General features: G+C 47.0%; 1 long non-coding RNA gene across 1 annotated transcript in view; it reads left to right on the top strand.

The window, feature by feature from the left end:
* The first annotated feature begins 642 nt into the window (after positions 1–642).
* Positions 643–22803, top strand: part of LOC146346608 (uncharacterized) — a 187181-nt gene continuing 165020 nt past the window's right edge. Inside the window, exon 1 of the long non-coding RNA XR_014789980.1 lies at positions 643–871. This is a non-coding gene — a long non-coding RNA (uncharacterized LOC146346608). The remainder of the gene's footprint in view (positions 872–22803) is intronic.

Genomic DNA, 22803 nt, shown 5'->3' with positions numbered 1-22803 from the left:
GAGGTGGGAGTGCCCCCCAGAGAAGCATCTCTGCTTGTCATTTTTCAGATTTCTTTCAGAAAGCTGACATGTAAGACAAAATCTCCCCCCTCCCCAGACATGCACTTTCCCTTCCAGTCGCCCCCGCGCCCCATTTTTTCCTGGTGAACCTGTTAACAGCAATAGAGATCCACGTGACCTTCTGTCCATCTTGCTGTCATCAAAGGCACAGCTACAGTGCCTGGCTGAGAAGTTGGCAGCTGAGGTCGCCATCTGACCAACCCCTCCATCCGCCTTGCGAACAAACAAACAAACAACCCTGGCCTGTTCTTGTGCCTGAAGAGCAAGCTCGAAAGACAGAACTCAGCAGTTGGGAAGCTTTTCAAGCGGCGGAGCTGAGCGTTTTTCTCACCCCCCCCCCCCGGCACAGCTTCCATTAAAGGCAGAGGAGCAGTGCAGTGGGGAGAAGTTGGCAACCTCCGGCGCTGGGACTCCGCGTCCCCCCGGGGGCGTACAGCAGAAGGCGGCGGCGGCTGCAGGCACTGGCTCGCTGCTCTTGCGGCGGCGGCGGCTGCAGCAGGAGCCAACAGGGCAGGATCAGCTGCTGGGGGCAATGACGTCACAGAGCCTCCAGCCAGCAGAACGTTCCATCGAGGCGAGCGCGGAGCGCGTGCTCCTCCGAGCACATGGGCACCAAGCCGCCGAGCCCTCTCGCTGCAGAGCCGCGGCCTTGGCGGCCCGTTCCTCGCTCTCCCTCGACCCCCACCCCCGCCGAATTTTTTTGCAGAGGGGTTTTTCTTTTAAGGGGCACTCACGATCGAAAAGTGCAAGTAACTTTGCAATGCTTCTGAATTCTTGGGGGGACTCGCGTGGCCTGGAAAAGATGCGTGTGGTAAGTAAGCTGGGGTTGAAATGAAGGGGGGGGGAGGGGGTGGCTGAAGATGCGTGTGGGGGAGGGGAAGGGAGCGATGCGCGTGTTTTTCCTCCTCTTCTGCGTTCGTTGGGAATCTTTGCCGCCCCCCCCCCCCCCCAATCGGGCTTTGGAGTTGGCGAGAAGTTTGCAGGTGGCCGTGTATGGCTGGCAGTCGCATCGCCTCCTTTTGTGCACGGAGATGATTTCCTCCCCCCTACACGCACGCACACACACGCTATTGCATATGTGTATTTTTTCTTTTTTTCTCTCCTCCGGATCTCTTTGAATAAAGATGGCATATATGTTGCCATGTATATATTGCCATATATATCTTTGCACGGATATGAATTGGCCATATACATATACATTATATATATATATATATATATATATATATTCATATCCGTGCAAAGATCGGCGGTCAGGATGGTTGGAAAACGTGCAAAGAAAGACTCGCGTTAATAAATAAATAAGTCGGGGACGAGGGATGGGGAAATGGCACGTCTTGATTTATTTGCCCATCCCCCTTATTTCCTCCCCCGGCCTGGCCTTTTGCAGATTATTTTTCTCAAACATACAAGCGAGCTCCGGGGTGGGGGGTGGGTTTGTGGAACCCTGAAAACTCGCTTTAGTTTTGGAAACACGCAACTTTTTTTTTTTTTTACGATTGGCTTTCCGTGGCCTCTGGCCTTGGCCGTAGAGAAACTCGAAGGGTGGCTTCGAGTCGTGTTCCATAATCGTTTTGTCTGGATCGATGCACGAGTTCGTTCGTTCTCTATCTGTCTCTGGCTTTTCTCTTGCCCTGGTTCAAAGTGCAGGTTTGGATGAGCTGGAATCGTGGCTAGGTTTCCCATTTCCGTGAATTCACATTTTCTGTTGGGATGTTAATACCTCGCTTTGCCCGACCCTTTGCAACTTTGCGTTTTGTCGAGTTGGGGCCCCCCCTCTTTTTTGGTCTCCTGCATTGCAAAAGACAAGAAAACACATTTTGCCTTTCAATAGAGAACTGTATATAGCAAGGCTCTGGAAGAGGCCTGAAGGTCATCCATTCCACCCCCACCTGCAGTGAGGTGTATCTTAATGTAGGGAGCTTTTTGTAACCGAAAAATAATTTTCTTTAAGGCTGCAGTCCTATACCCATTTACCTGTGAGAAATCCTCACTGAAATAAAAGCCCAACTTTTGTGTCGACACAGGTAGAGCCAGGGGTATTGCATTGATATGAAGTGCAAAAATGTATTCATGTGGATATATGTTAAATAAATAGAGGAGATAATGCTTATTTTGACATATCTGTGCTGCTTGGCGGCTGAAAGGCCCCAAAAGTAGCTTACAAATGTTAAAAACAACAACAGTTAAAAAACTACAAAATCGACATAAAACTGCCTCTTAAACAATATGGAATGCTGGAAAGAAGGCCTTGATAATGAGGTTGAAAACTGGTTATGATGATGTTGCATTCAGTGACACTTTTAAAAATCGTGCTTAAATTGACAAGTTTGGACATGTTTGCATTGGCCTGTATTTATAAGCTGACATAATCAGTCATTCAGCAACTCCTGTGACAGGAGAGTCTAACATTTCCTTTGTTGTAATAGATGAAATATTCCGGTTTCTTGTATGAAACCTCTGGTTTTTATGTGTGTGCATTGTAATAGCCAGTGCTAGTTGGTAAAAACCCCCCCATGTATTGTATGATACTGTGTCTATAGGCTAAAAATAAGTCTTTTATATCTCTCCAGGAAAAATATACACAACCAATTTTACAGGATTTTTTTGTCCTGTAAGATTAATTAGGGATTTTTTTTCCCTAACAACAGTTTTATAAAGTCACACTTTGTAGGATTTTTTTGTTTTGTTTTTGAAAGGGCTGCAGCATGTTTTAAAGATCAATATAAATTACACCAGTGTTGGTTGAATTCCACAAATAGCTTGATCCTTGTAGAGTTGCCGGATCTACAATTTTAAAACTTTTTATAGATGTGGGCCTGGTTTTTGTTTGTTTTTTGAGTTCAGATTAGTTCTGGTGTTCTGTGGGGTATATAATGTTTTGAAGTGGCAATCTTTTAAAATAAAGACGGTCCGGGATTCCCACATCTCATTGAAAGAAGTGGTTGAACTCCGGTAGATTTTGTTGATGATGTTCTCTGTCCTGATACAAAATGGAAGTTGGTTGTTGTTAGGGCTTTTTTTTTTTATACCATGCTCTGTGGCCGAAATGGCAACAGATATCCTGGATATTTTCCTCTCGGCCTCTCGCAAAGCTTTCTCTTCCAGTTTCTGTCCTTCCTTGCTCTTGTTGCCTATTTAACTGTGCGATGATAGCTTGTTTATTTTCCATCTTTTCTCCCAGCAGTGCTGTAGATGAGATTATCCCATGTATCCCCTGCAACAACCATGTGAGGTAGAAGAATGGTTTGCCTAAGGTGGAACTGGACAACCTGGTGCCTTCCAGATGTTTTGGACTACAATTCCAATAAGCCCCAGTCAGCATGGGATTCTGGGAGTTGTAATCAAAATCATCTGGAGGCACCAGGTTGCCTGCCTCTTGTCTATAAGCCTTCCAGCGGGCTACATAGCATAGTATGGGTGTAAAGCTAGGCCTCCCTGTACCATATCTTCAGTATCTTTGGTTTCCCCTGGTAGCCTTAGGACTTAAGTGTGTGTAGCTGTGTGCTGGATTGTGGCACAGGGCCTTACTCAACCAGCTTTCATTGAACTGTATTGCAGCAGGCATCTCAGCTTTGCAAGGTCATACAAAGCACCTGTCTTGTCTTGAGAAGCTTGACGTAATTTAAGTGCATAAACAGTGTTAGTTTAATCCCGCTTCTCCTTCCTTGCACATTCTGGCTGGATTTTGTTTTAATTGTGTTGGATCTTTCTTCCTGGTCATGACGTACGTATATATCACTTGACATCCTTATACTGATGTGGTCTCCCATGCTCCAACTGGTATTGAAATGAATTGCAGCACCAGACTCATGTCTGCTTCCTTATCTTAAGGCCGTTCTTATTTGAGTTGCTGTTATGCATACTTCTGATGCTCCTTTCTGACTGTTATGAGGATTTAGCATGACTGTACAGCAGGCATACATTTTAGCTTCCTTTATCCTAATCTGTTCTTTGGATTCAGCATATTGTAGCTTGAGGGTACAATCCTATGCATGTTTAGACAGAAAAAAGTCCTACGCTGCCTCCAGGCCTGGCTATAGAATTTTGACCATCCTGGGAGGAGAGCGAGCGAGCGAGCACAGTCTAAGAGTGGTTGGAAATTGCATCCTTTAGGTTTCTTAGCAACGGTCACAAGATGCTTATTCTGTCTCAGAAGAAGAGCCATGCGGGATCAGACCAAAGGCCTAGTCCCGTTCCCATACAGGCCAACCAGATGTCTATGGGAAGCACAGAAACAATTGTACCCTCCTGCTCGGGTTCCCCAGCAACTGGTATACAGTGGCATACTGCCTGTGATGACCCAGTCGACACCTGTAATCTTCCGAGAAGCCCTTACTGGTCGTTCCACAACCGAGTGACTCCAAGTGACAGCACGTAAGCAGGCTTTCTTGGTAGTGGCACCGGCCCTCTGGATCACCCTCCCACGCGTTGTTTGAGAGGCAAGAAGTGTGTTGAGATTGAAACGCATCTTGAAGACCTATTTGTTTACACTGGCTTTCCCTGTCTTATGTGATAATTGTCTTGTTGCAATGTTTTAAAGTATTTACTATTTTTATTGTTCTTTCAGTATTTTTATATTGGTTTTATACTCCGGGTGTTTATATATTATATGTGTGTGTGTGTTATATTTTTTTATATATTATATTATATTATATTATATTATATTATATTATATATATGTATGTATGTATTATCTTATCTATACACACACACACACACACACACACACACAGTATAGGATTGCACTGTAAGTGGTATAAAAGTAGTATGTATAAATAAATAGTCTTCATGGCTAGTATCTATTGATAGCCTAATCTCCCATGAATGAATTTGTCTAATCCTCTTCTAAAGTCGTCTCATCTGGCAGTCATCATTACTTCCTGTGGCAGTTAACTTCATAGTGTGGCTGTTCTGTGTGTGAAGAAGCCCTTATTTTTGTCTCTCTTGAATCCAGCAGATTGGATGGCTCTGGGACTGGAGGCAAACCAGGATACCCCCACTTCTGGGGGGGATACAGACTTCCATCAACCCTGCAAAATGTGTCTTGCAAACCGGGTTCGCACATAAATTGGGTTGGCACATCTTCTGTGTTTATGGCCAGTGCTGGCTCCAGGTTTTTGGCAGGACTTAGGAAAGACACTCTCAGCTGCCTTACCACCACCATTGTCATGAGGTGCTCTTGCTTCTCCACCTGTTCCTCACCATTGCTACCACCTGCTTACTTGACAGGCAGAGAGCCAGGGAGCAACTGGGCAGAGACATCTGTTGCCCTTCCCTCTCACCACCACTATTGTCAGGGCCAGAGTGAGAGGCAGATGAATGATGGTGAAGAGGAGGAGCAACCCAGGAGGTTCTTGTCTGTGGGCCCCTGCTGGGGTGTGGGCCCTCAGCAGGTGCCCAACCATGCCTACCTTTGATGCCAGTTCTGGTTGAGGCAGTCCTGTTCCCACCTCCTGAATTATACTACGTTTGTGACGGTTGTGTTCGTTGGCATTTTGGAAGGGTGGAGGGCGGAATCTAAACTTCGTGTTTGGATCGTGCTCTATGAGGCAGTGGTGGTGGTAGGGAGACACCTCCTCCTCCTTTCCTCCAAAAGCACTGGGGCTTCCCACTGGCCCTTTGCTGTGCGTTTGGGTATTGAAATCTAGTTCCAGGTTATTTAGAAACACTGTTTTACGTGTGGGAAAGGAAATGGGTGATGCGGATAGTTGATGCCTGCATCCTGCCCTTGCATTGGGCCTTCCGGGATAGTCATGGTTGGGAGCCTTCCTGAGGGAGGAGAGCTGGACGGATCTCCTTCATGGTTCTCCCAGTGGTGGCAAATCAGTGCGGGTATATAAGGGAGAGGATGGGTGATTGTGTAAAGCGCATTGGCTGATTCAGTTTTATAAATGTGTTCCGGCATCCTTTAAAAAAATCTTGCCAGAGTTTTTTCTGCTTTATGCAAACCTCCATTCCCAGATGTTCATTCACGGAAGGGCGAGATTCAGTTGTCGCTTCTGGAATGACCTTCCCGCAACCAGGAGCCCTTCAGATACGTTGCACTGCACCTCCTGTAAGAACATAAGGAGAGCCCTGCTGGATGAGACCAAGGGTCCATCTACTCCAGCATTCTGTTCACGCAGTGGCCTTCCCCATTCTTAAAGGTTGAAATGCCCCTCGTAAAGCTTTGTTACTGTCAGTAAGAGATTTAGGGCACAATCCTATGCATGTTTAGACAGAAGAAAGTCCTACAACTCCCAGCATTCCCCAGCCATGGCTGGGGAATGCTGGGAGTTGTAGGACTTTCTTCTGTCTAAACATGCATAGGTTTGTGCCCTCAAGCTACAATATGCTGGCATGTGTGGTCCCCAGGAGCATCTCTGAAGTAGAATTTGGCTCCCGGATCGTTCCCCCTAAAGAATGGCCACTGGGGGTGAGAGAATCAGGATCATGCCCCTCTGGAAGCTCCTTTCCCAGGTTAATAGTAGCTTTGGAGAGGGGGGCTCTTTAGTGGGACTGTAGTTTGTGGGGAAAAGGGTAAACACCCCGCTGCATGGGCCACACTCCCAATCCTGATTCTCTGCCCCCCCCCGCCACCCCCCCCCGCTTTTGTTTAGGGAAAACACAGAAACCAGACACATTAGATGCATTGAATACCATGCCCTTTTCTGACCTGACCAGGGTGAGCGGCTTTCCTGACAAAGCTACTGATGACCCCAGATGGTGGAGGGAGGAGCGGAAGGGTTCTTTGCTTGTCCCGTAGCTCATGTAAGAGGAAGTAATGGTTGGAGCCCTTCAGGCTTCACTCAGTTCAAAATATGGTGAATTTTTTTTTAAAGTTAGTTGCTGACCAGGGCTGTAGGACATTGAGCCTAAACATTCCGAGAGAAGTCCCCAAATCGGGTGAGTAAGTTGTGGCCCTCCCGATGTTTTGGCCTACAGCTCCCATCAGCCCTAGCCAACGTAGCCAGTGGTGAGGGTGCTGGGAGTTGTAGGCCCAAACATCTGGTGGGCCACAAGTTGCCCACCCATGCCCTACCTTAGTGTCTGTTCTTTTATTGTGACTTTTCAGTGTTTATATTTCAAAGCCACTTCGAAACATGAACTCAGAGGATTACTAAAACCCCCAAACAGGTTGCTTTTTCTAACTTTGTGTGGGACCCTTTCAGCTCACTAGTGACAGATGTAGAGGTAAATTTGGAGCTGCAGCAGTTGAGGACTCCTTCATGTTGTTGTTGTTGTTCAGTCGTTCAGTCGTGTCCGACTCTTCGTGACCCCATGGACCATAGCACGCCAGGCCTTCCTGTCCTGCGCTCTCTCCCGGAGCGTGCTCAAGTTCATATTCATTGCATCGGTGATGCTATCTAGCCATCTCATCCTCTGCCGTCCCCTTCTCCTTTTGCCTTCAGTCTTTCCCAGCATCAGGGTCTTTTCCAGGGAGTTTTCTCTTCGCATTAGGTGGCCAAAATACTGGAGCTTCAGCTTCATTATCTGTCCTTCCAATGAGCACTCAGGGTTGATTTCCTTTAGGATGGACTGATTTGACCTCCTTGCAGTCCAGGGCACTCGTAATAGTCTTCTCCAGCACCACAGTTCGAAAGCATCAATTCTTCGGTGCTCAGCCTTCCTTATAGTCCAGCTCTCACAGCCATACATTACTACTGGGAAAACCATAGCTTTGATTAGACGGACCTTTGTTGGCAAGGTGATGTCTCTGCTTCTTACTATGCTGTCTAGGTTGGCCATAGCTTTCCTCCCAAGGAGCAAGCGTCTTTTAATTTCATGGCTACAGTCACCGTCTGCGGTGATCTTGGAGCCCAAGAAAGTAAAATCTGTCACTGCTTCCATTTCTTCCCCTTCTATATGCCAGGAAGTGATGGGGCCAGATGCCATGATCTTAGTTTTTTTAATGTTGAGTTTCAAACCAGCTTTTGCACTCTCCTCTTTCACCCTCAACAAGAGGCTCTTGAGATCCTCTTCGCTTTCTGCCACTAGGGTGGTATCGTCTGCATATCGGAGGTTGTTGATAATTCTCCCAGCAATCTTAATTCCGACCTCTGATTCATCCAACCCGGCATTTCTCATTATGTACTCTGCATATAAGTTAAATAAGCAGGGTGACAATATGCAGCCTTGTCGTACTCCTTTCCCAATTTTGAACCAATCGGTTGTTCCATGTCTGGTTCTTACTGTTGCTTCTTGACCCTCGTACAGGTTTCTCAGGAGACAGGTAAGGTGGTCTGGTACTCCCATCACTTTAAGAATTTGCCACAGTTTGTTGTGATCCACACAATCAAAGGCTTTAGCGTAGTCAATGAAGCAGAAATAGACGTTTTTCTGGAATTCTCTTGCTTTCTCCATGATGCAGCGAATGTTGGCAATTTGATCTCTAGTTCCTCTGCCTCTTCTAAACCCAGCTTGTACTTCCGGTAGTTCTCGGTTCGCATACTGCTGAAGCCTAGCTTGTAGGATTTTGAGCATCACCTTGCTGGCATGTGAAATGAGCGCAATTGTGCGGTAGTTTGAACACTCTTTGGCGCTGCCCTTCTTTGGCATTGGAATGTAAACTGACCTTTTCCAGTCTTGTGGCCACTGTTGAGTGTTCCAGATTTGTTGGCATATTGAATGCAGCACTTTAACAGCATCATCTTTTAGGATTTTAAATAGCTCGGCTGGAATACTGTCATCTCCGCTAGCTTTGTTGTTACTAATGCTTCCTAAGGCCCACTTGACTTCACTCTCTAGGATGTCCGGCTCAAGTTCAGTGACCGCACTATCATGGCTATCAGGGACATTCAGATCTTTCCTGTATAGTTCTTCTGTGTATTCTTTCCACCTCTTCTTAATCTCATCTGCTTCTGTTAGGTCCCTGCCTTCTTTGTCCTTGATCATGCCCGTCTTTGCACAAAACGTTCCCTTGAGATCTCCAATTTTCTTGAAGAGATCTCTAGTCTTTCCCATTCTGTTGTTTTCCTCGATTTCTTTGCATTGTTCATTTAAGAAGGCCTTCTTGTCTCTCCTTGCTATTCTCTGGAACTCTGCATTCAGTTGGGTATATCTTCCCCTTTCTCCCTTGCTTTTCACTTCCCTTCTTTCGTGAGCTACTTGTAAAGCCTCATCAGACAGCCACTTGGCTTTCTTGCATTTCTTTTTCTTTGGGATGGATTTCGTTGCTGCCTCCTGAACAATGTTACGGACCTCCGTCCATAGTTCCTCAGGCACTCTGTCTATCAGGACTAATCCCTGAAATCTATTCCTCACCTCCACTGTATATTCATCAGGGATATGATTTAGGTCATACCTGAACGGTTTAGTGGTTTTCCCGACGTTCTTCAATTTAAGCCGAAATTTTGCAAGAAGCAGCTCATGATCTGAGCCACAGTCAGCTCCAGGTCTTGTTTTGACTGACTGTATGGAGCTTCTCCATCTTTGGCTGCAAAGGACATAATCAATCTGATTTCGATATTGACCATCTGGTGACGTCCATGTGTAGAGTCGCCTCTTGTGCTGTTGGAAAAGAGTGTTTGCTATGATCAGCATGTTCTCTTGGCAAAACTCTATTAGCTTTTGTCCTGCTTCATTTTGTACACCAAGGCCATGCCTGCCTGTTAGCCCGGTGATTTCTTGACTTCCTACTTTAGCATTCCAATCCCCTATGATGAAGAGGACATCTTTTTTTGGTGTTAGTTCTAGAAGGTGTTGTAGGTCTTCATAGAACCCATCAACCTCAGCTTCTTCGGCCTCAGTGGTTGGGGCATAGACTTGAATTACTGTGATGTTGAATGGTTTGCCTTGGATTCGTACTGAGATCATTCTATCATTTTTAAGATTGTACCCCAGTACTGCTTTTCCCACCCTTTTGTTGACTATGAGTGCTACTCCATTTCTTCTAAGGGATTCTTGCCCACAATAGTAGATATGATAGTCACCTGAATTAAATTCGCCCATGCCTGTCCATTTTAGTTCGCTGATTCCCAAGATGTCGATGTTCAGTCTTGCCATCTCATGTTTGACCACCTCCAGCTTACCTTGATTCATTGATCTGACATTCCAGGTTCCTAAACAATATTGTTCTTTACAGCATCGGATTTTCTTTTCACCACCAGACACATCCACAGCTGAGTGTCCTTTCGGGTTTGGCCCAGCCGCTTCACTCTTTCTGGCGCTACTTGGAAATACCCTCTGCTCTTCCCCAGTAGCATATTGGACACCTTCCGACCTGAGGGGCTCATCTTCCGGCGTCATCTCTTTTAGCCTTGTGATACGTTCCATGGGGTTTTCTTGGCAAGAATACTGGAGTGGGTTGCCATTTCCTTCTCCAGTGGACCACATTTTGTCAGAACTCTCTTCCATGACCTGTCCGTCTTGGGTGGCCCTGCACGGCATAGCTTATGGCTTCATTGAGTTACGCAAGCCCCTTCGCCACAACAAGGCAGTGATCCATGAAGGGGGGACTCCTTCATACCAAAAAGTCAAAATAAAAATTAACATCCTTGCATGTAGAAGACTAGGAAGTCAGGGACAATGCTAGGCTACAACACTCTTTCCTGTCTGTCATTCTTGTTTTCTCTGTGTGGGGGATTTGAAGTGATATATCTCAGATCCATTATCTCACCTGCTCTTTGTGAGAACTTGGCCTTTGTTCCTTTGAAATGTTTCATGCAGGGTTGCTAGGCCCACACTTTGGAACATAAAGAAAAGCCGTGTCAGATCAGACCAAAAAGCCTATCCTATCCAACGTTCTTTTCCCACAGTGGCCAACCACCTGCCTCTCAGAAGCCCTCAAACATGACAGGAGCAGAATAGCGCCCTCTTGCTCATGTGCCACAGCGACTGGTACCACAAAGGTTTTTAATGCCACAAAACCCCTGTAGCTTTTTCAAGGTGTAACAGAAGGGTGAATTTTGCTCAGAGCAGCTTTATTCCCCAGCGCTGTGAATGGAGAAGCGGCACTTCAGAGTGCTGTGGCTCTTATTTCTGTAAGGCCCTTAAAGGGTTAGAAGTTCCTTCTAAGGATTTGGGAGAATTAGATACTGTACTGGCTGAGGTCTGGGAGTTGTAGTCTCAACACTTCTGGAGGGACCAGGTTGAGGAAGGCCTACCTACACTGACTGGCAGTTGCTCTCCAGAGCTTTAGGCTGGAGTCTTTTCCAGTGCTATCCAGAGATGCCAAGGAATGAAACTGGGACCTTCTTATGCAAAGCATGGGCCTGAGGTGTGAGCCCTTCTCCATACTTATCTAGGCACAGGAAAATGTCAAAAGTTCTCTTTCATTCTTCTGGTCTGCTTGCAGTGGTTGCCTGTTTGTTTCCGAGCCCAATTCAAGGTGCTGGTTTTGACCTATAAAGCCTTACACAGCTTGGGGCCTCAATACCTGATGGAGCATCTCTCCTGGCATGAACCTACCCGTACACTTGGTTCATCACCTAAGGCCCTCCTCTTGGTGCCTCCTCTGAGGACAGGTCAGAAGGGCCTCCCAACAAGGGAGAGGGCCTTCTCAGTGGTGGCCCCCTGGTTATGAAATAATCTCCCCTACGAGGCCTGCCTGGCACCAACATTGTTATCTTTTCGATGCCAGGTTAAGACCTTCCTCTTCTCTCTTGCATTTGGCAGCATATAATGAGTTATATATCCTTCCAGGGATGCAGGGCTGGCACTTCTTCATTAGTAGGGAAGCTGACATTATCTGCCACCCCCCTCAGACTCCGGTGTTCCCTCTGAGCTTAGCTACAACACTCACAGTAGCTGGCGGGGAAGTGAATTTTCCCAGCAACAATTTTCTGTTCCCTGTTGCAATCTGAAGCACTTTGGGTGGTTTGGTCCTGAATGGGCAATTAAGACCCCACTGGTTATACAAAAGACCAATTCCTGGTGGAGAAGAAAACTGCTATGGTTGGCTGATATGGAAAAACACAGCGGCCTGGATTTTTGGACTCTCCTTGGTGGTGTGGCTATGGGGACTGTGAGTGCTGCTCTTCAAAATTTACCTCTACACCCCTGGGTGGGAGTTGTAGTCCAACACATCTGGAGGGTATTTGGTTGGAGAAGGCTGGTGTAGATAACACTGAGCTAGTTGGACCATCATTCTGACTTGAATAGTGCTATCCTGTCCCAACTCAAGTCTTCTCTTCTCAGGGCTAAACATACCCAGTACTTTCAGTTTTTCCTCGTAGATCTCAGTTTCTAGCCTCCTGAGCATCTTTGTTGCCCTCCTCTAAACTTGTTCCAATTTATCTGCATCCTTCTTAAAAGTATATGTGAAGACTCTCCTTGCTGCCACACTTGTTAAGTTCAAATGTGCATCCCAGTGGGTGAAGCTGAACAAGGGACAAGGACCACTGGCTCAGGATGGTGACTGAAATGGATTAAACAGTTTATTGATGCACAGGTGGCTTGCACAGAGCTGCGCTTTTGCATTGCTGTCATCCATTTTCATCCATCAATGTTGCTCTGATGTCTTGGGCAGGGCAGACTTATGGAGGGAACAAACTTTGGCTGGTTTCGAAGGCTAGCCAAGATTGGTTGATGCATGTTGTCTATTTTTATTTATATGGAAAGGTATGTGCCATTTTGGGGCGGAAAAAGGCCTCCAAAGCAGCTTATGAGGCCATAAAACACACACACACACACACACACACACACTTTAAGGACAGTGTACCAAATAAAATTGGGCAACATTAAAAATAGGACATACAATGGAAGAGGTAGCCAGCATAGAGAATAAAGAAAAATCACATACAGGGAAACAATACAGTATGAAAAGCCCTCCAGACCAAAGCAGTTCTTCACTTTCTTTCTCACTTGACAGTGAATGGGGCTAAATTCCATGTTGGGTGTAATTAGAAAAGGAATTGAAAATAAATGAGCAAATATACTTCCCTTGTACTAATTTGTGGCACAACCACACTTGGAATACTGTGGACAGTTCTGGTCACCGCACCTCAGAAAGGGTATTGTGGAACTGGCAAAGGTGCAGAAAATGGCAACTCAGAACAATCAGGGGGCTGGAGCAAGTCCCCTATGAGGTCATCCCATGAAGCTGATCAGTGGGAGCTTCAGGACCGATGAAAGGAAGTTCTTCACATAGCGCATAGTTGAAACTATGGCATTCACTTTGATAAGATGTAGTGATGGACGCCACTTTGGATAGCTTTAAAAGGGGACTGGACAGATTCCTGGATGAGAAGGCTATCAATGGCTCCTACTCTGGATGGCCGTATGCTACCTACGGCATACCAGTTGCTGGGGAACATGAGTGGGATGGTGCTGTTGCACTCATGTCCTACTTGAGGGTTTCCCGTTGTGGGAACCAGTTGGCTGTCGTAGGAACACAGTGGTGCACTAGGTAGGCCTTTGCTCTGCCGCGGCATGGCTCTGAGGAGGGGAGGGGCTTTCCAGGGTCCGAGTGCTGCTACCTGAAGGCCCAATTGTTGACCAGATAATGGGCAGGTGATACTAATAGAATTTCTATCAACCCTGCGTGGAAGTCCTGCCAACAGCCTGAGGAGGGGAAAAAGAACAACTTATTCTTACCCAGTTTACAGAACTTCACCCCCAACTCACCTGGGGGCAATTCCTGCTCTTCGTAGGTGAGTGGTTATTTACAAACCTGATCAGGTTGTTTTCAAAGTGCTTCTCAAGCCTGCATCAACTCTGTGTTGTTAGGAAACAATGAAGCAGCATTCTACATTCTTGTAATCACTTACTATTTATAGTTACTGATCAGGCTGTCAGATGTAAAGTTCCTTTTTGGCTTTTATTTGGAGCCACATAGAAGGCTGCAATTACCAATTTTATCTGCAATGAAGCTAAAATGCACCCCCACACACACACAGAGCAACTCTTTAAAGGCAAAAGTTAGTTTTCAACATGTGGTTGCAGTCAGAACCCTGATACTCATGTTTTATTTTCATTTTATGTATTTCTTACATTTATATCTCACCTTTCCTCCAAGGAGCCCAAGGCAGCATACATGATCCTCCTCTTAATTCAATCTTCACAACAACCCTGTGAGGTAGGTTAGGCTGAGAGTCAGTGACTGGCCCAAAGTCACCCAATGAGTTTCATAGCTCAGTGGGGACTAGAACCCAGACCTCCCCAGTGCCAGTCCAGCACTATGCCTGCTACACCACACTGCCTTTTAAATGTAACCCGAATGTGTGGAGGGGGACTGGGCTGTCTGTCCAGCTCCGCACCTGCTTTCCTTGTGTTTGGGCAAATGTGAGAATGGGGCTTGGTGTGCCTAGAGCCTTCCATGCAGTCTGGAACACTGATCCATCAGGGTCCCTGATGGTATGGAAGGGTCTCTGTATGTGCAATTGTATGTGCATAAAGATCCCATTCTCACCTTTGCCCAAACACACAGGGGCAGGGCCAACAGATGCATGGAATCCTCCCCTGCCTTGCATTGACTTCATAGATGGGTGTAGGAGACTTGCTAGACTGTGAATTCCTATCAGCCCCAGCCAGCATGGCCAGTGGTCAGGGATGACCATTGAAGGGGCTGTAGCTCAATGGTAGAGTACATGCTTTCCATGCTGAAGGTCCAATTCCTGGCATCTCCAGGTAGGGCTAGAAAAGAATCTTGCCTGAAAACCTGGAGAGCCGCTGCCAGTCAGGTGACCTGGTTCACACGTAACGATGGGAAATTCCTGGGTTGTTTAACCCAGGAATTGTGGGAGGAGCGGAGCGCACAAGCTCTGTACGTGCCATTTTGGTTAACAACCCAGGAACCCGGAAGCTCCGGGTTTATGCTTAAACAACCCAGCATTAGCCCAACAATTACCCATGGTTTCTTGTTGGGGTAAGCTGGGTTGTTTAACCTGTAGACAGCCTGGAGTTTTCGGCTTTGGATGTCACAAAACCCAGGAATACTGCATTTCCGGGTTGTTCATTGAATTCAGAATTGGCTCTGCTCCTCCCGTGGTTTTTGGGCTAAATATCCCAGGAGTGTGAACCAGTCATTGTCAACGATACTGGGCTAGATGGATCAGTGGCTTGACTCAGTATAAAATAACTTCCTATGTTCCTATGATAGGAGTTGTAGGCCAGCCGCTTCTGGAATACCACAAATCCCTCACTCCTGCTATACATGGAGCAAATGTGACCATAGGACTATCGCTTGTGTGCTTGTGTATGTATTCCCACTCTGAAGTGATGTGTATGTGTGTACAGAAGTGTTCCCCCAAACTTTTCATACTTCTCTTTTTCTTTCTGGGTTACAAATGGAGGCACGCGTCATTCTGGAACTCAAAAATACATATTTATTTATTTATAACTATTTATGTGCCTTGTTTCAATCAAGAGTGGCTTATGCCGAAAATAATAAAAGACAGCAAAAATAATAATTAAAAAACAAAAACATTTGAAATGGAGGCAACAGTCTTCCAGTAAATCACTTTTAAAAACAGCATCTTAAAGCGTTGAGCAAACAAAACGTTTTTCACCTGGCTCCAAACAAAAAACAATGTTGGTGCTCTGGGGAGAGCATTCCAAAGTTGGGTGCCGCAACCAAGGAGGCCCTACACTTGGTCACCACCTGCCTTACCTTTCGATGAGATCTCAGAACAGCTGGCTGCCACCTTCCTTCCAACTGCGGAATAGCCCAGTTAATGTCCGTTAAAATTTGACCAGGCTATCTGGGGATGATTGGAGTTAGTCCAACACATCTGGAGGTCACTATGTTGGGGGAAGGCTGCTCTTTGCCTTCCTTCCTCTCTGCAGGTGAATGCTGTTAATGTGATTCATTCCAGCACCCAGGTGCAACGGATATGCTAGGCATAATATCAAGTCTGCTAAACAAAAATACAAATGCAGCAATTTTTGATCATCATCAGGGCAATATATATTCAGGGGGCAAAATGTGGAGTTCGCTCTTGATCAAGAAATTGTGCATCCTGAATAATCCAGGTAAAAGAAGGAAAAAAGGAGGCGAAAAAAAGGGAGGTTTCTAGGGCTGTGATTCTAAACACACTTGCAAGGGAGTAAGTGAGCGCACCTGGGATTGCACTGCATGTGTAACATCCTCTGCCTGTCTACCAAGTTTGTCACAGAAGGAGCAAGGGATCTGTTCACTCAAATAAGCATGTGGCACATAACTGAAATGCTTGTCAGAACATTTAAATGTGCACACTAAGCACCTCCAGTGTGCAACGGAGGAATACAGTGCAGCCTTGCAAAATAAGGCCACTGAAGTTCACAGCTCACACAGATCATTTCTAGCTCACATAACTGTGTTATATGTGGGTCATAAGCAGCCCAGCAAGAGGCCCAGATATAATTTAGTGCCTAGAGGCCTCCCTAAAGTGATGGGTTTTACAAAGCAATTTTATACCTTTCTCTGTATAACACAGTAGGACTGGCAAACCTCCCAGCAAGACGGCCAAGCTCCGTTTGGAAGAAGCTCTTGGAGGCCACATTCCAGTGCTGGGCAAGGCCAAAAGGGAGAGAGGCCGTGAGGAGGAGGTGTGACTTTCTGGGGAACCCTAGAGGCCTGGCTTCCCCCCCAGGCTGAGGTTTGATGCTCCTGGTATGAGCAAGTGGGAAGTCAGTGGCTTTCTGTAGCCTGACACCCAAGCTGTCCATCTCGCTTGTGCTCTGTTGTGCCAGCACCAGGTTGTGCTAGTGCTCGAGCAATGCGAAGGAAGTGGTTCAAGACATGGGCAGCAGTCCGGCTTGTCTGTCCCTTCCGGCCAGTTACCTGCTTCCCAGCAGACTACAGGGTTGGCCTAGGGCAGCTTTCCCTAACTTGGTGCTCTCCAGATGTGTTGGACTCAGTGGAGGCTGGTGGCTCTGATGTCAGTGGGGTGGTGAATCCACTCTGAGTATCAGCCAGAACCACTCAGAACTCTAATGGAGCTATCCAAGGTGTGGAAGCTTTAGAGTTCTGGCTGAATCCCGGAGCAGATTCACTGCTCCACTGACATCAGAGCCACCGGCCTCCATTGGTTGGACCATTACTTCAACTGTCCCCGCTTGATGTGGCTATTCTGGCTGGGGATGATTGGGGCTGTAGTCAGCGCATCTGGAAGGCGGCAGGTTGAGGAAGGCTGGCGTATGAGAGCTGCAGTGAAGCCTAGATCTGCAGCCCTTCCCTCCGGTTGCCAAAACACTAACTCGTGAAAGTACTTTTGCAGATGATCCATTAATGCCCAGCTGATTGGTGGGCCACAGCCTTGGTCTGCACGCCTGGTTGGTCCTGCATTCGGAGGTTTCTGCCCCCCCCGCCCAGTTTTCTGTACAGAGTTCCCTTCTCTTTGTCCCCGTGAACTGCAATTTGGAGAAGGTGAATGAGGACGTGGAGGAGAGCCGCCAGGGCTGTTTGCCCGTTCCCCTGATGGAAAGGAACATGTGAAACCTTTACTTGTGTTGAAATCTGGCTTGGCAAGAAGGTGACAGTGTTTGTATACTACGCTGCTGGTTCCTGAAGGGTCATAAAATAGTTGGACCTCAGTCAAGGGTCCCCTTCCCCTTGACTCAGATGTGACTCTCTCTCAAAAAGCAACCCCTCCCCTTTTATTGTGCAGCAAGATCAAATACTCATAATATGACATCTTCCATAAAGCTGCTGTGGTTGCTGTACCCCAGTTGTTCTTGTCTTTGAAAAATGAGGGAAATTATTAATAAAAAACAAGATTCCTTCACTATAGCTAGCCTTCCCTAACCTGGTGCTCCCCAGATGTTTTGGACTTCATTTCCCATCAGTCTGCATGGCCAGTGGTCAGGGATGCTGGGAGTTGTATTCCCACACACGTGGAGGGCGTCAGCTTGGGGAAAGTCTTCTGTAGGCTGTTGGGACATTGCATTTCCCAGTCATGTGCTGCCCCAGAAGAGTGTTGGGGGTGCCTAGCTTGCACTGTCACGTGGGCCCAAGAGTCCTGACCGATACCCTGCGGAGACCGAATGTGCATCCTAGAACATGATCCACAACCTTCCACAACACATGGCAATCCTTCAGCAGAGCAGGTCCGTTGGAAAGGGTTCCTCCTACAAGCCAGAAATGTTGAGAACTACTAAAACAGGGGTGCAGAACCAAAGTTGGGTGCGCTGCCAAATTGCTCCCCAAGGACCATGACAACTGACCTCATCCCCCCCCCCCGCCTTTTGGAGATTGGAGATAACAGCGGGGATTCCTCCACCAGGGTTTCTTCCACGGGTGAGGTTTGGAGGAGGCCTTGCCCCAGCCACTGGAGGAATCCAAAGAGGCTCCATGGTTCAGATGCAGAACCTCCACAGCCTGGATTATGCCCATAGACTGGAGGTTCTGCATCTCTGCACTCCAGGAAGGACATGGCATTGCAAAACACCCTGACCCACAGTTGTCACAGAATTCAGAGTACTGGGGTAGGGGCTGTACTGGCAAAAGCTTATGGGGTTGTGCTCCACTTAGATCACGTCCGGAGGGCAGATGGGAAGAAAGGCTCTGCTTCTGGTCCTCCAATGCCTTCCAGGTCTCTTTGGCTGGAGCCAAATCTAGGGTGGCTGGTGGTGGAGGTGGTCCTCACCACAATCATGCTTTTTATTTAGATGTTGGCATCAACGTTTTTTTTTTTTTTTAAATCTCTAGGCAAGGAGGTGCCAGGGACTTTCCCTCCAGCCTTAAGAGTAGCATTAGATCAACATTTCAAATGAGAAAAAAGAAGCACTGGAACTTTGAGACAGCCTTTCCCAACCTGGCTGACTGGGGGATGCTGGGCATTGTAGTCTGACACATCTGGAGGGCACCAGGTTACGGGAGGCTGCCTGAGAAGTCTTGCCTCATTGGAGACCTACGAATTTCTAATGTGGCCATAATGTTACATGGTCTTTGGTGTGGACTTCTTTTTCTATACAGAGAGCTGGATGTGTTGGAGGTACAGCATGAGCCCTGAATACTGTAGATAATTAGTGTGTTCTTGCATATAATTACTTGTTCTATATAATTAATGTAATTGCATACCATAACTTTTTCCTGGGCCAGGAGGACAGTACTTCAGGCTCTTAGGGCTGGTGGTGGGACAAGGTAGTTGGCATGTGCCCTTTATGTTGGCACTTTTTGTTGGTTGGGAGACATCTGCAGCTCCTCTTGGCACAATACTTCTTTGTTTAATTTGTGGTGTTTGCATCCCACCGTATTGCCAGATGGCCTCTTGGCGGTTTCCAATACAGTTAAAAACCATCCAAAAATGCAATCATCATAATAATTTCTTTAAACACCATAAGGCCAGCATATAAAATGCAGGTAAAATATTGATAAAACAGCAGAAGGGCAATTAAATGACCTCGCATAGTGTTAAGAAGGTACATAGGAAGCTGCCTTATACTGAGTCAGGCCCTTGGTCCATCTAGTCCGGTATTGTCGACACTGACTTGGAAGCTGCTTTCCAGGGTTTCAGGCAGGAGTTTTTCCAGCCCTACCTAGAACCTTCTGTACACAAAGCTGGTGCTGCAGTCCCGAGCTGTGAGAGAACAGTGCAGTATATATAAATCTTTAACCTAATCATGTTAGGAAGGAAGTGTTTTGGATCTGGACTTGAAGGGTAGACGTACCATTTTAAAAACTGCTCCCCTGGACTTATAATAAGGCTCTGCACGCCTGAGAGTGAGTCTGTCCACCTCCTCCTATCAAACTACTTTTCTGGTGTATGTGGGAGAGGTACTGTCTACATCAGGGGTGCACAACATGTAGCCTGCTTGAGGCCCTTGGCCACTCCTGGTCCGGCCTGCAAAGCCAGTGGGATGGCACCCACTTTTTCATGTGGCCCTGCTGGTCAGCTGGACTGCGGGAGAAAGGTGCTGTTCTCGCACTGCTGTTGGCCATGTCAGAACAGTGGTCTCACTGGGGATTGCTGGGGGAGAGAGGAGGTGAAAGCCTCTCAACCCCCAGTGATCCCGCTTCTGAGGTCACTGTTTCTCTCCCCACCCCCACCCCGCTTCGGTTGCCTCTTCCATATCGGAACTGCAGTGGGGAATAGCACTGGTTTCTGCTCCTCAAGGAAGGCAGGAAGCAATACTTGGGTGTCATGGCAGCTGTTGCTGCCACAGATACCTACCCTGAAGTCAAACCTTAGAGGCAAAGAGGCCTCTGAGCAAAGGATGGGGATTAGTGCAATGCTGTATGGTCCAAAGGCACCTCAGGGCATGGATAGGCATTACGGAGAGCCAGTGTGGTGTAGTGGTTAGAGTGTTGGACTGGGACTCAGGAGACCTGGGTTCTAATCCCCACTCAGCCATGAAACTCAGTTGGTGACTTTGGGCCAGTCACTGACTTTCAGCCTAACCTACCTCACAAGGTTGTTGTGAGGATAAAATGGAGAGGAGGAGCATGTAAGCTGCCTTGGCTTCCTTGCAAGAGCAAAAAAGGCAGGATCAAAGTGCAATCATAAATAATAAATAAATAGGCAACTGTCTGGGAACCTTCTGTAAGCCACCTTGAGTTCCATGGTGATAGAAAGCAGGAGATAACATAGTAATAGCTGCAGATATTGCATAGGCCGGTTTTCCCCAAGCTGGTGCCTTCCCTGCAACTCCCACTATCCGCATCCAGCATGGCCAGTGGGCAGAATCATAGAATAGTAAGGTTGGAAGGGGCCTAGAAGACCATCGAGTCCAACTCCATGCTCAGTGCAGGAATCCAGGTCAAAGCATCCCTGACAGACGGCTGTCCAGATTCATCTTGAATGCCTCCAGTGTGGGAGAGCCCACTGAGCCCACAGAGATGATGGGAGCTTTTGAGGAAGGATGGCATGACCACGGAGGTCCCCCTTGCTATCCCATAAGGGTAGCAAAAAGGGTGGGGTTACAGCTGACTGCTAACCACTGGGAAGAGGGAAAAGAAGCAGGGGCCTGGTATGAGTTTGCAGATGAAGTGGCAGATCAGAGGGGAAGGAAAAAGGGGTGATGGTATGGGTGCATCTTTCAACACAATATCACCATCCAACAGGTGTTTCATGAGCGTTTTAAAATAATGAATTAGATGTGTCTTTGGGCAGGTAGAAGATTTTGTTAGTGGGGACATAGGACAAATCTGTTAGTATGTATTGCAGGGGTGTTGAACCTCTTTCCGCTCTACGGCCAAATTCAAATTCAGAGATGCTCTCATAAGAACATAAGAAGAGCCGTTCAGGATCAGACCTAGGTCCATCTAGTCCAGCATTCTGTTTGCACAGTGGCCAACCAGCTGCCCACAGGAAACCCACAAGCAGGACATGAATGCAACAGCACCCTCCCACCCATGTTCCCCAGAAACTGGTGTACACAGGCATACTGCCTCTGATACTGGAGGTCGCATAGAACAGTCAGAAGTAGTAGCTATTGCTAGCCTTCTCCTCCATGAATTTGTCTGAGCCCCTTTTAAAAGCCATCCAAATTGGTGGCCATCACTATGTCTTGCGGTAACGATTCCATAGTTTAACGATGCGCTGTGTGAAGAAGTGGTTCCTTTTATCTTTCCTGAATCTCTCACCAATCAGCTTCATGAGATGACCCTGGGTTCTAGTATTATGAGACGGGGAGAAAAATGTCTCCCTATCCACATTCTCCACACCATGCATTGTTTGGTACACCTCTGTCATGTCTCCCCTTAGTTTGGGGCCGCATTCCAGTTGTGGGCAGTGCCAAAGGCTAAAGGGGTGGGGCAAAAGGGCAGGGCCAAAAGTACCAGTAAGCTTTAGGAGAGGCATTCCAATCTTCCAGAATCTGGGAAAAAACTGCCCCAAAGTCAGGAAACCACCAAACAATTGGTGGTTGGAGGAAACAAGGTGGTATCAGCAGAAGGGTTGTGGTCATTTGGAGTTCTGCTACCCTGATGTATTCACTCCCTGTGATACATCCCAATGTTTTGAAATGGAGATTGTCTCTAAAGTCACCTTGGGTCAGATCCTTTATATAGACCTAGTGGAAAGCCCACTAGCCTCCATGCCCCCAGGTGAGATTTACAGATGACAGGACTTATTAGTTTGTGAAATCTGACTGTACTGGCACCTTGGAGCATCGAAGGATTGTAGGAGGCATTTAATCGTTAGAAATTTGAAGATGCATTCTCCAGTGTCTGTGCAGCAGGCATCTGTTGTTGGCCCTCTCTGCCTTAACAGGATTGAGACAGAGAGCAAGTGAAACTGTTGGCTCGCTTCAACCAAACAGCTTTTTTCCAAGAAACCCTGGTGCCCATGGAGGCCGTTTCCATGTCGGGAAGGAGTGCTCATTCCAAGCCCCTGTTTGCAGCATTGGCGGCAGCTGCCTCCAGGAATGTTTGGCGTCAAATGAGTCCCACTGCAGCCTCAGACCATGAATCTTGGAGGTCATTTAAGTTGAACATTGAATAAATTGAACGGCCTGTGTTGTGCCTGTGCCTGTGTTTTTGCTTTGGCCCATTAACAACTGCTTGGAAGATTTAGCAGCTTTACTGTTTGAAGGGCTGTGGGCAAGAGAAAACAATGGAAACCCCAATCCTCTTCCTAAGGGGGCAGGGTGGAAAAGGAAATAGGGTGTGGCTATATTCTTTCCACTGCTCATGTTATCTGTGAAGTTAAAAGTTTCTCACATTTGCTCTGAAGCCTCTGTTCTTAAACCGTGGACTAGATGTATTTTTCCCACTCCTGTTAAGTGCTCTGGCATTACAGGTGCCAAGACCTTAATCTTCCTGTTAATGTCAAGTAAATGGGGCTTCCAGGTCAGGTGTTCCAAAGTGAAGTACACTCTGGAGCTACCATGCCTGTTCTCTTGATTACTGTGGGGCTGCGATGTTCTGAAATGAAAGGTCTGTTCTACTATGTGGAGCCA

This window comes from Heloderma suspectum, chromosome 4, assembly GCF_057233095.1.
Source record: "Heloderma suspectum isolate Gila_16-S chromosome 4, 16-S_ref, whole genome shotgun sequence".
Taxonomy (NCBI): domain Eukaryota; kingdom Metazoa; phylum Chordata; class Lepidosauria; order Squamata; family Helodermatidae; genus Heloderma; species Heloderma suspectum.
This window is presented reverse-complemented; position numbering and strand designations above follow the sequence as displayed.